General features: G+C 23.3%; 1 pseudogene; it reads right to left on the reverse strand.

The window, feature by feature from the left end:
• Window positions 1-857: 857 nt before the first annotated feature.
• Window positions 858-10,050, reverse strand: LOC112686614 (annotated as a pseudogene).
• Between the last annotated feature and the right edge of the window lie 3,557 nt (window positions 10,051-13,607).

Consider the following 13,607-nt stretch of genomic DNA (forward strand, 5'->3'; position numbering starts at 1 on the left):
CGTTATACCAAGATTTATGAAGAAGAGTTAGCCAGTTAAGTAAGCCAGTTATCATGTTAAACCTTTAAAAATTTATTTTTTAACTTTCTAAAAATAAACTTTACTACCACAAAATTTGGACTTTAGTGACGCCCATGTATATAATATATATTGTATGTTATTTAATATCATAACATTTATTATTATATTTATATTTATATTTATTATTTAATATCAACAATCGCAATCATGTACTGGTCACTTAATGGACATAAAACAGGTTAATAAATATACACCATCATATATCAAGTTACACATCAATTATAAAAGCGCATGAAATGTTGCTAAACAGGTAATAAATTAATCAATAATTTATTCAATACAAGTTCATGTCAGACAGTTAATAATAATATGAGCAAGCATTACCATAAACTTAATAATAGAAAAATTGTATCAAAATAAAGTACAATAATATGAAAAATAATTTGAAAAAAAAAACTTAAAGAATAATTAAGCTCAATGAAAAAAAAAAGAAAAAAAATTTTAATTTGTATTTTAATTTGTACTTTTACAATCTTAATAACTGATAGATGTAGTTATAAATATAATAATAAATTTATAAATCTAAATATATATTATTATAATATAATTATATTATCAAAGCTATTTAAGATCAACAGCACTTATAGTCATGGACTACAATTAGTTAACCTTTTATTATTTTCTTGTTAGAGACATTTGGTTTTTTGATTATCAGATTTTATTTTTATATTTTAATTGAATACCAAATCTAGTTATAGTTCTGATAAATATAAATTGAACAACAATATATAATTATTAAAAATATATTGCCCTGTAATAAAGTGAAAAAGTGTATTTTAAAATATAATATTGGAACAGAATATACAATAAGGATAAACAAAAAAAATTGTGTACAATTTTACAAAAAGTAAAGAAGGTGGTTTAATCCAATATTTGGTGTTCTTCCTATTATTTGTGACGCAAAAAAAGCCAGCTTATGTGCATATTGACACGGTGCAGGAACCTTCACAGTACTCTAAGTATAATGTAAAACAATATATTAATAATAAAAAATGTTTATTTCTTTTTATTAATATGACCGCCAATCATATACTCGTATATATATAATCATTAATATAATTAAATAAATAATCACTAACCAACCAATTGAAGTACATATGTGTCAATTTGTAAGTAAACTGTTGCATTTTACGGGAGACCAAGAGTATCCTCAATCACATTATAATGAGTAGGTGTAACCGCACCTTGACTGACATGTTGTGAGATGAGGTAAAAATCATACCTGTCAAGTATTCAAATATTATTTTAATTTACTGTGGTACAAAACCAAAGTAAGTAGCCATTAACAGTGACGCACAGAAGTATTTTGAGAGCACATGCAACTAAAAAAAGTTACCTACTCGCCCACCAATTTTTATTTTAAAAAAAAAAAAATGTTCGTTTAAATTGTCTGTAACTGTTATGAACTCTTAAAACAACTATAAATTTAAGAAATTAAGATTTATCATAATTAATTAAAATCAAGATGTCTACACCCAGTACCGTGTAGGTATGTTTGTGTTACGAGTAAAATAATGTTATTTGCTTACCATACTATAAAATGTTTGGTATCCAAGTTGTCCAATTATATACCCACCAACCCACCTATACACCTACCCCGACGAGAATAAATGCAATTGTATCCCTTGGTAACCTGTCTGGGCGCCACTGGCCATTAATGATAAAACAAAATGTTAATTATATTTTTTATTGTTATTTTATTAAATATAGCGACTTCTACCTGTTAAAATTAATTCTACAGAGTTTTTATTTCTTTAAAAAATATATTTAGACTATCCTATAGCTGGGATAAAATATATATATTTTGAACACATCTTCGTTATATCAAATTTACTGAAAATATAAATGGTACAGTTCCACTGCACTACCTTGGTTAGGCAATACTTTATAGTTTATATTGTTCATATTTTGTCATGAATATTTTTAAGTTGTATTAATTCTATACAAGTTAAAATGTATGTATGTTATGTTTATATGCATATTCAACAGTAATTCTAGAACACCTGAAGACCTTTCAATAATTTACATCAATAGATTTTTGATGGGAACTGTAAAATCTCATAGACAATAACAATTCTCAAAAATTCATAAACTAAAAATTAAGTTTGACTTTATGATTATTCCATTTGTTGCTAGAAGCAAAATTTTCAACTTGATTTCACTTAGTTTTTTGTTCAAATATTATATATTTTTTATGTTACATGTCAATAAATATATGTAAATATATATTTGATTTCACTGCACCATTTAAGACTTAAATTCAATATTACCCTCTATTTAATTTATCCTATTCTATAGAAACTAATTTCATATGATTTTATAACATTGAAATTTACTTTATTTTTAAATGTTGAACTACTGTTCAACAAAATTATACTATTAAAAAAAAAAGACAAATGAAAAATTATCGGTTAATTAATCAAAAAATAAAAATAAATTGTAATGTAGGTGAATATTAATTACTCACATCGAAGGATCCGTAACAACACTATCAATAATTGTTCCTGGAGGTGGATTTTGTGGGTTTTGACCACTGGTAAAAAATCTAGTATTTATACGCTTTTTAACAATAATAAATGCCAATTGAGGTTCTTCATCCTGATAGAATTTTTTACAGGCGCTCTACAAAAATAAAATAAAATTTTAAATTAGATTAGGTTTATAATAATTTTTATAGAAAATAATGTAGATGGATAACTTTTCTATAGTTATTCATAAATAAATTTGATGTTATATTTCAAATTTTTAATCAATAAAAAAATGCATTACTTAAACTATTATATAAATTAAAAATATAAAATTACTATTTAAAATAAGTACTAACCTTAATATTTGTAAGTTCAGTTTTATGTACATATGGCAACTGACCATCACCTACACCATTCTATAAATAATAATGCCAGAAGGAAGCGCTTTGTTATGAGACCTGTATGCATGTAAAACTTCTAAAATAACAAAGAAAATACATGATTTATATTAATTTTTTTGTAAATAACATGAAAACACAAAAATTATCATTTAATTAAAAAACAAAAAACTATAGTTTACTTTAATATTTGACTCACCTAATAATATAATTAATCAAATGTGATTAAATTTATCATAATTTAGGAGAACATTTAATAATTAAAAACAAATAAATAGAGCAGGTTCACCAATTTAGGTACCTTTAAACGACAATAAATGAAGATTGGGATTATTCTTTAGAAATAAAATGAACAATCAAAATAGCTAGGGAAAATGTCAAAAGTATTCAAGTGTTATGTCTGTCTTTTGCTACAAAAATAAAAATGTTGAAATGTTATGTCTTCTTTGTGTTATTATATGTAGTTTAAGCCTGAACACTAACAGAATCAACAGACAAAAAAAATTGAAGCCTTTAAAATGTGGTTATGTAGGCGAATGCTAAAAATGTCATGGACTGATCGAATTATTAATCAAAGGGTACTGAAAATTATGGGTAAACAGAAATAACAATTAACCACTACTATACAAGCTCAGGAGCTTGAATATATTGAACACATTATGAGAAATAATCAATGATACAATATACTCCAACTTATATAACATGGAAAAAGAAGTGTCAGAAGAAGACAAATATCTTGGCTGAAGAATCTATGCAACTAGTATAGTTCAACACATATACAGAGTAAACAGGAAACCTTGTCACCTACTGTAACTTTTTGTATCGATACAGCTATATTAAACGGTAACTATTGTAAAATCTGGTCAGATGTTTGAAATCTGGACATTAGTAAACCCTATAACCTACTCATAAAAGAAGAACAAATTGAAAAAAAGTAAACTTGTCCTAGTTAGTACCATATAAGTGACATCAAATTAAATTAATATATTTAATAGATTCTTTTTAATAGATATTTTTATTTTTTATATACTAATTACACAAAAAAATTGAACCACATATTAGAATAAGGAATAATTTTTAATATGAATAATATATAATTAAAAATATTGCTTTAAAATTAAAATTAAATTCCAGATATAGATTTATTTAATACATACATTTTGGGTTGACTTTTTTGAATCATTTGTTTAGCTAATTAAATTATCATAATAAAATTATAGAAGCACGATAATTATAAAATAAATCGTGTAGTGTAATTTAATAGAGAAGGAAAAAATAAAATAACATCTTACTCGTCATACTCGTATTTGCAATAAAGAAATTAGATAGCTCTTCTCCACCAACATGTTCTGTCAGACAACTGTAGTAAACAGTTTGCTCATCATTAATAGAAGCTACTAAAGCACCAAACGATTTATTTTTATTTTGTTTACCATGGCAAACATCAAATCCTATAATTAACATGTTCTGAAAATATCAAAGTAATTACATACAACATATTAAATTTATAATTAGAATCTAATACTTTTCTGGGAATATTAACCAGCCATGGAGCACATCCAAGTTTAGTGTTAATTTGTATAGCAATCTTTGTAACCACTGATAAATTATTATTTTGACCATTCCTTAAAACAATGACTTGTGATAGAACTGAAAATAAATATGCTGGTGATAAAATTTGGTAAATTAATTTTATGTTAAGAAATATCATTTAGTCTAAAAAAACGTTGTCTAATCTTAAACATTAGTAACACAAAAATTATATTGAAATCCTAATATAATAAAAATTAAGCACCTTGAAATAATCAAAATCAATAAATCATTTATCTTGATATTAAAAATATTTTTATAATTAATGTTCATACTAAAACCAATTATATATAACATTAAGTTAATTACACTGTAATTACCTGCTCTATAAACACATAAGTAGCGTTTAATTGCACAATAAGTATCACCACGATTATATGGAATTATACAAATAAAAAAATATGGATTAATTTGATTAATTGCGACCTCTAATGCATCTATATAAGATTTAATAGAAGAGTTTTGAATAGGAAATCTAAAAATTTAAATTAAAATATCAATTATATTTGAATTTAATCATTGTTCTATGCTGCATCAAATTATTTTATAGTTAAACTTAAAAACTAAAATTAGATTATCTCTAAATTTAAAAATGTTAACATAAAAAGTAAGCAACACTTACATGATAGATTTTGGCAAGAAAAATGAAATTTTATCTGCTACCCGCCTAAAAGACCCTAAAAATGTCTTTACATCAGCCATACAATTTTGTGGAGCTACTATAACCCAACGTTTGATACTAGCAGAAGTGTACATTGGATCATTACGTAGAGCGTTTGACTAATCACCTCTATCTTCAGCACTAAATTGATGTATATTACAAGCAATTTTTTGAGGTGGTAAAACACGACCATTAATATTGATCATATTTTTACCAGGTTCCAAATTCCAATTTTTCAATGTTTCTACAGACTAAAACATTAAGAAAAAAAATTAAGTTAGTATTTATATGAATTAATAAAAATTAATTTACCTTAGGTGTAGAAAGGAGACGATTCATGTATTTATTGTATTCAATAAACCTTTCTCTAGGATTAACTCATGAAAATTTTTCTCTCATCATCATTCTATTATCACTGTAATTTATAGAAATAGAAATAGTATAAGTATATATTGTTAACATTTAATAAATATGTAATATCAATTTTAATTATAAAAAAAATAATTAAAAATATTTATAATACTTGTGCATACATATATTTTTAAAAAAAGATTTGTTTGAAAATGAGATGAGGGTTGAAATTTAGCAACCGAGCAGAAAAAAAAATAAGTAATTACATGATATGTACAATAGGTGTAAAAGTAAGAGGGATTCACCCCAGTCAACCCCGAATATCAAAACATTTTTTATAAAAAAATTACTTGATCTACAAACATAAGTTATTCCAGGGTTTCAGTTTTTTCAGACTTGTAAATAAAATATATATCTCATATAATAAGTAAAAAAGAATGCTATTTATCAATATTTTACATTAAATATTTCTTAAAAACCTCCATCTCAACATTTTTTCCTGAGTTCATTCCTGGTGTATAATAATTAATATTATAAGAAATATATATTTTGTACTTCATATTCATGGTTAGAATGAAGATTGACTTTAATCAGGTGAAACACTGTAACTAAAAGAATGAAAAAGCTAATATAGTCTAAATAGACTATGTAAATTGAATGAATTATCTAAAAAAAGAAAATTGTGATAAAAAAAAATATTTTTGATTAAATTGAAGTTGTACAAAATTATTAAAAAAACAATTTAACTTAAATTATGATAAAATAAAAAATGTATATACTGTCATAATAAATTTTAATATATATTTTTTAAGTATTAAATAAATTGAAGGCCATTAATTTTAAATAACTTCTAATATTGATAAATTTTGAATGACTTCATACTTTGAGAAATTCCAGTCAAAGTACATAATTTAGGTATTAGATATATTACTCTATCAGTATCACTCTTATCGAGTACATTCTTTTTATTTTTAGAAACTAACAGAGGCTGTCCATAATTTTTAAGTTTAATGTTCCATTTCTAAAATTAAAAAATAAACTGTTTCTTTAGAAAAGATACTTAAATATGAGTAAATATTATAACTGTTAAATATTAAGTCATAAATAATATACTTGAAAGTAATAATCTATATAGGACATTTGAGTTCCATCTTTTTCTGGAAATGTGGATTTAATGGTGCATTTATCATCAACATCATCAATTCTATATGTTTGATTATTATAATTTGTAAGAACTGTTGTCCCTATTACAGCAGCTTTAAATTTATTCTAAGAATAAAAAAAGAATTACAAATAATATTTTCTAATCTACACCAAATATAGGTAACCAAATATTGTTCCCATAATTAATATTATACAAATAACCTATTACGAAAGGACCAATGTCATATTTAATAGAAAATATTTTTTTTTTGGACCATGAAAGAAGTATGGCTCATCACAAATTATTATTTTTTTCTTATTTTATTAAATGTAAATCAATGGGAATTTGGATCTGGAGAAAAATGAATAAAACAAATGAGTAAGTGTTAAATTACGTAAGAAAATACGGAATATAATGAAAAATACATATTAAGAAGGAAAACAAAATTAATAGCACATTAATTTAGACAAAACACATTTATAAGGAATATTTTCAAGGGAAAAATCTTAAGGCACGGTGTCCAAGGCGCGGCTAGCCTCCGCTACAGTTGCGGCCATACTGCTTTTATGTGATTCCTATGGACTGGTATCCAATGAGCGATTGCGGTTTTGCAACTGTGAACTGGATGCTGCGCGGCTCTACCGATTGAAAGCAGTAAACAGAAACACTCGCCAGCGGCTTTTATATTTTATACTATACTAAATTATATTTTAAATACCATGATAGAATCATAAAACTAAATGGTAACTAAGTGGTATTTTTGCCCGATCAAGAGGAAATGTTATCTGAAGAAGTACGTAATATTCCGGCACTTTAAGACTTGTCAAAATCAAGCCACGAGGACATAATTCTGTTTCTAGGTGGTTTGGTTAGTTCAAACTCAACTAAGGATAATAAATAATCGAACTGTTGACGATTGACTCAAAAAAACCTCGCAAAATTTTATTTCGTTATTTAATAAATATCTTTCAATTAAAATGTCAAAAAAACCTTCAGTCAGTCTAATTGTTGTATAGTTTTGGACTAAATACTTTTTCTGAAGTATTATAAAATATCTTATCTCATATTCACCTGAAATATTAAAACTTATTCCAATTAGGTACTATAAATGATTAATTTTTTTTTATTGATCTTGATATTTTTAACTTATAATACACATGTATTATTTATAAAATGAGCATACATAATCATAGCAATTACATTGAATTTTAACTGAATAATATATTGGTATAATTAACAATTACTTACAAACCATTCCCTGTCACGTCGACTTTCTCTCATGAATTCTTGAAATACATTATAAACAGTTTCCTCGTGCATCACTTTGGTGTATATTTCTAGACAGAGTAACAGTCCACTATCAAACATTCCAATTGTTGCCTTATAACCAGGGCAAAGTTGGAGTCGTAATTTTTCTATGCGAATCTAAAATTATGAATATATTAAGAACATATAAAATAATAAGTATAATCAAAAATAATATTTAAATATCACATAGAAAATATTATAATCACTTTAGAGAAATATGTATACACGGAAAAATATAATGACAAGTCTCAACTTGTCAACTCTTAGATTAAATAAAGACCATTTTTAATTTATATAGACTTTAATGATCCTTGATAAAATGTCTATAATTACTTTAGCCACTGGATCATAGTAATTTCTTCCAATTAATTTTAACCCTAAATATCTAAGACAACTTCGCAACAAAATGTTGAAAACTTGGATACATGCATAATCACCAGGTTTCAATACAAAAGTAAATTTTACAGTTAAAATAAATATTTGACCATTTGAATTATGTTTTGATGTCAGCTCAAAATTCTAAAACAAAATTTTAATATACATTAAACACAAATTATTTTAATTTATTCTCAACTTGAATTAACAAAGCTGTATTAATAATCAGTCATATATATATATATTAATAATAATTTACAAATATTAAAAAGACTTAAATCTGGTTTATATTTTTTACTACTAATTAACATAGTACCATCAAATAAGTAAGCTCCTAAAAAATCTTTATGATTGCTTAACAGACCTCGTCGAACCATGACTTTTTCTTCTTTGGGATTAAAATCAACACGATATTGATATAGGGTCCAATTAGTATAAGTTTTAATTGGAAAATAATTTGATAACAATGACAATGGTTTTCCGGTGTGTCCTGAGAAATAAGTAATCAGTAAATTATATTATATACAATATTTATATTTCTTTTTAATAATTTATTTTTATAATATTGAATAATATATTAAATGACTATGCACAGAGCTTAGAATTTTCAAACAAAACGAGGAAAAATTTTTTTTTATATTCATAAGTAGTTGATGAAAAATTTAAAATCTTTAAATCTATATTTTTTATAGTTGTAATTAATGTTCAACTATTTTGAGATAATTTTTACACAATATAAATTTTTAGACAGATTAGAATAAAATAATTATTATTATACAGTAATGTATTAAAATATAATGATGATTATTTTCTTAAAAACCACAACCCCAATTACAACTTTTATTATTCATTACTTTACAATTAACTTAAAACTAATACAAAACTGAAACTAAGTACAGTGTTTTAATTCATTATAATATACAATTCACATACCTGTATACAAGTTAATAATTAATAGGCCATAATTTTATTTAAATCATACCTTGTTTTCCAGTTTGACTTTTAGATGATTCAGGTCTACCAATTGGTGTTGGTGCACCTTCAAAACAGTAAATCAATATATTAAAAAAATTTAAATAATTTTTTGTTTAATGTTTAAGCTTCTAACACGTTTTCATTCAAATAAAATCATTTTTAAAAAAAGCAAAGGTATAAATTTCACTATAACTTAAATAAAAAAAACTAAAAATCCAAATATACCTAATAGTAAATTAAAAATAATTTCACTATTAGGAAATTTAAACTATTTTATTAGAAAATAGTATATTAAAATGTCCCATATATTTATATATTAAGGTTTAACACAGTCATGCCACATATTCTGAAATTTTTTGGTTGCATAAATTTTATTAATTTTTATTAGCAACCCATAATATATGATATACATAAATAATCGAGTAAAATAAACATAAAATACTATCAAAGTACTGTTTTATATAACAAGCAGATAATTAATGTTATATAATATTTATCTGTAGGTACCTGATCCCATTTCGGCGAATTTACTAGTAAATTGTTTAATCCAAAAATAAGGTTACATAAGTATAAATATTTACCAATTAAGTTTAAAATTATAAAAAAATTTATTAATTCAGCAGATGTTGAATTTAAAAAAACTAACTGAATGCCTTGATGTACTTGGTGCAGGTACTCATGGCACATTTGTACTTCCATGCCGAGGTTGTGTAGGTAGAGGTCCTGCAAATCTTTCGCGAGCTAATTGCCCCAGACTTAAGCCTCTCTCTCTGCCTCTAACTTTACCTATACCGTTAGTTTGATCCATAGTAACGTTAACTGTAAAACTAACATACAATTTTCAATAAAAAATCAAACAAAATACAGTAATACAATACTTCAAATTGAAAAGAAAATGACTAAGTAATAAGTATATTAGAATTTTCTTCATAACATTTTAATTCCATAAATAACATTTATCATGCTAAAATGTTATTTACACTACATTTATGAATTATGCTATTCTAAAGTAGACTGAAGTAAAAAAATAATCTTATTAATAAGTTGGTATATTTATCAAAAATACCTATTCAGTTCATTGGTGTACTTAGTGTACTTACTTGAGGCCGTACTTACTTCAGTGTAGTTACTTTAAAGATAATTCCAAAGTCAAGTGTTTTTATTTTCATTTATTGCCCATGAATTACCAAATAAATCAATTATATTATAGTGATATGTTTATTTTAAATTAAATTTAAAAAATTACCTAGGTAACTTATTTTTTTTATTTAAATAATTTCTTGAAAAAAAATGACAGATCAAACAGAAAAAAAAACAAGTATTGGTACTAACAATTTTCCAATTTTATAACAATAAATATAATAAACTATACAGATGCAGTTAGAAGAGATACAGAGGAGTTAAAGCCGGATTGGAATGGAAACTTAGATCTAGCCTACGCAAAAGATGTTTGGGGAAAACTGGTGTTAGAAGCAAAGAGCCTAAATGGCTCATAAAAGCTAAATAAAAAAAAAATATATAATAAACTCACTAAGTCGCGAAACAAAGATAAATGTGAAAAACAATTCTCTATTAACATTTTATCATGGAATAGAGTTGCTATAAATATATAAGGCGAAACCGGGACAAAACAGATAATGATTGCTTTCAATCTTCTTGAGGAAATTGTACATTTATTTTTCGGTTTAATGTTAGTATTTGATAAATTATTTACAAAATAACTTGTTAGTATTATGTTAACAATTAATATCCATTGACTAGTTCTCGCAGACCTTAAGTTAAAATTTACAAGTCGAAATTGATTACCGAAGAAAAATCTTTTTAAAAAAGTTTCTTAGCTTCAATTAATTTTTATATAGAAATGAAAATAGTAGAAATAAATATTTTCAAATAACTAAAGAAATCTTTTAACTTATATAATTTATATCCATTATGCATAAAACCATTTTTCAACTGATAAAAATACCTAATATTACATTTGCTCCACGGTTTTTAAATTAATATACATTTGTTACAACTAGTAATTTCATACTCCTTTTGTGGTACAATAAATAAAACCATGAGAAAACACTTTTGAAAATTAAATTGAAAACATAAAATTAAATCTATCATTTATTTAATGTTAATAAAATTCTTACAAATTATAAATAAAAATAATTACCATTACTATTGAACACAACTAACTTAACATGTATAAAAATACACACATGTATAATATTTATAAAATAATTATTTACAATCAGCTAAGTATGTATCGTCACACCATAACTTATATGTTAAAATTCCTTCTCAAACAATATTTATGTTTATATTTTTTTTCCAATATCATAAGACACTACACAGTTAAAAATATTATTTTAATACAAAATAAATCTTTATTTTCATAAAAATATTTAAGAACAATTTATTTTATATAGAAAAAGAAAATGTATACAAAATGAAATATTTCTAGAAATTCTTTAATTTAATATAACAGTTATTTTCTTAGGTACAATTTGAATTTACAAGCCTCAAATTAACATCTAGACGTAAGATAAATTTACTAAATTTGTTGATAGTTTTATACATTTTTATAATACTTCAAAATTTGTCAAATTTTGTTAAGTCTTAATTTTTTTACAAAAATAAAAATATATTTATAAATAAATAAAATAATAGTATTTGTAAAATTCTATGTTATTACAATTTATTAATCTAATTACATAATATAAACTAATTGTTAAAAAATAATTTTGATGTAATAAAAATGAACACTTCAAAAAATTCAGAGTCTATCAATCGAACATTATAAAATGTAATTTTAGTAAAGTTGTATAATAACTACCTATATTGAATTAAGCTACATTAAAGATCTTTAACAAATTTGGCAGTGTTATTCAGTCTTTAAGTATAAATAGCAAAATTACACTATTTACTAAAATGTAGGAAAAGGATAATATTGTAAAAGTTTGATATTTTTATTATTTAACTTCTGAAATATTATTACATAATTATTAAATTAACACCAACATTAATGAGTAAATTATTTAAAAAAAGATAACTAATGAAGAGGAAATTAAATTAAAATTTTATCTAAGACTAGAATTATAGTATAAAGTAAAGCAATATATAAATTAATCAAAATAAAACTACATTACAACAAAGTAAAACAGCAAAACAAAAAAAAAAAAAATAGAAAAATTTGGAAATTAAAATTAACTAAATACAATTGCTAATTAATCATTGGAGATTTCACTAAATTCACTCGTATAGTTTAAATTTTTAATAATATTAGAAACTACATACAATTAAAAGGACTCAATACATACAATTTAAGCATGTTTTATTTTTTTTTCTTTTGTTAATAATAATTTAAATTAGTAAGATAATTTTTTCCCTAATATTAAATTAAGTAATTGAAAATTGAATTTAAAATTGATATTTTTTTTTACTATTGACCTTATACAAACAAAAGCAGAACCTGGCTAGTGATAAATTTAATATCCCATGTATTTTTAATATTAAATAAAATTTTAAGACAATTATAATTTAAAAAATAAATAAAATAAGTAATTCCTAATAATTTAAATGCAATTAATTATAATATATTAAAAAAAAGTAATATGTATGGTATTACTTTTGTCAGTTAAATCTAAAAAATAATATGAGTAAATCAAAGTTAAAATTAAATTTTTTAATAAAAATAAATATATTTAAGACTAAAAATATCAAGATTACTGAAACATGACAAAATAATATTTCTAATAAATTTAAAAAATCAAATAAGGTTTATATGATAAAAAAAAATATCAAATTCAAATTAAAATTAGATAAAATGATAATTATATTCTAAGTTATTTGAAAAATAAAATGAAAGATTTAGTTGAACTATTTTTGAGTTTATTATTATTTTAGATACCAAGAAAGTACATAAATACTAAAATAATAAAATATTAAAAAGCACATTTTTTTAACCAGTTATTCTATATATATATTATCTGTGAGTGTGTGTATTTATATACATTCAGTAAAAATTGAATATGATGTCACTTAATACGATATTTTTATGGGTAAGATAAATTTTTCAAATTTTGAAACAATATATTGATTAAATTCAATCAAAATAATTAATTTAAAAAAAAATAGAAGCCATTTGTCAGCATTAAGATATTATTGCATTAGCATTATATTACATAATATGTAAAATAGAATTCAACAATGTAAAAAAGTAATCTAATACGGTATAATATATATCATAGGTGATAATTATAAGATAT

Source organism: Sipha flava, unplaced genomic scaffold (genome assembly GCF_003268045.1).
Source record: "Sipha flava isolate LNK unplaced genomic scaffold, YSA_version1 318_pilon_pilon, whole genome shotgun sequence".
NCBI lineage: Eukaryota > Metazoa > Arthropoda > Insecta > Hemiptera > Aphididae > Sipha > Sipha flava.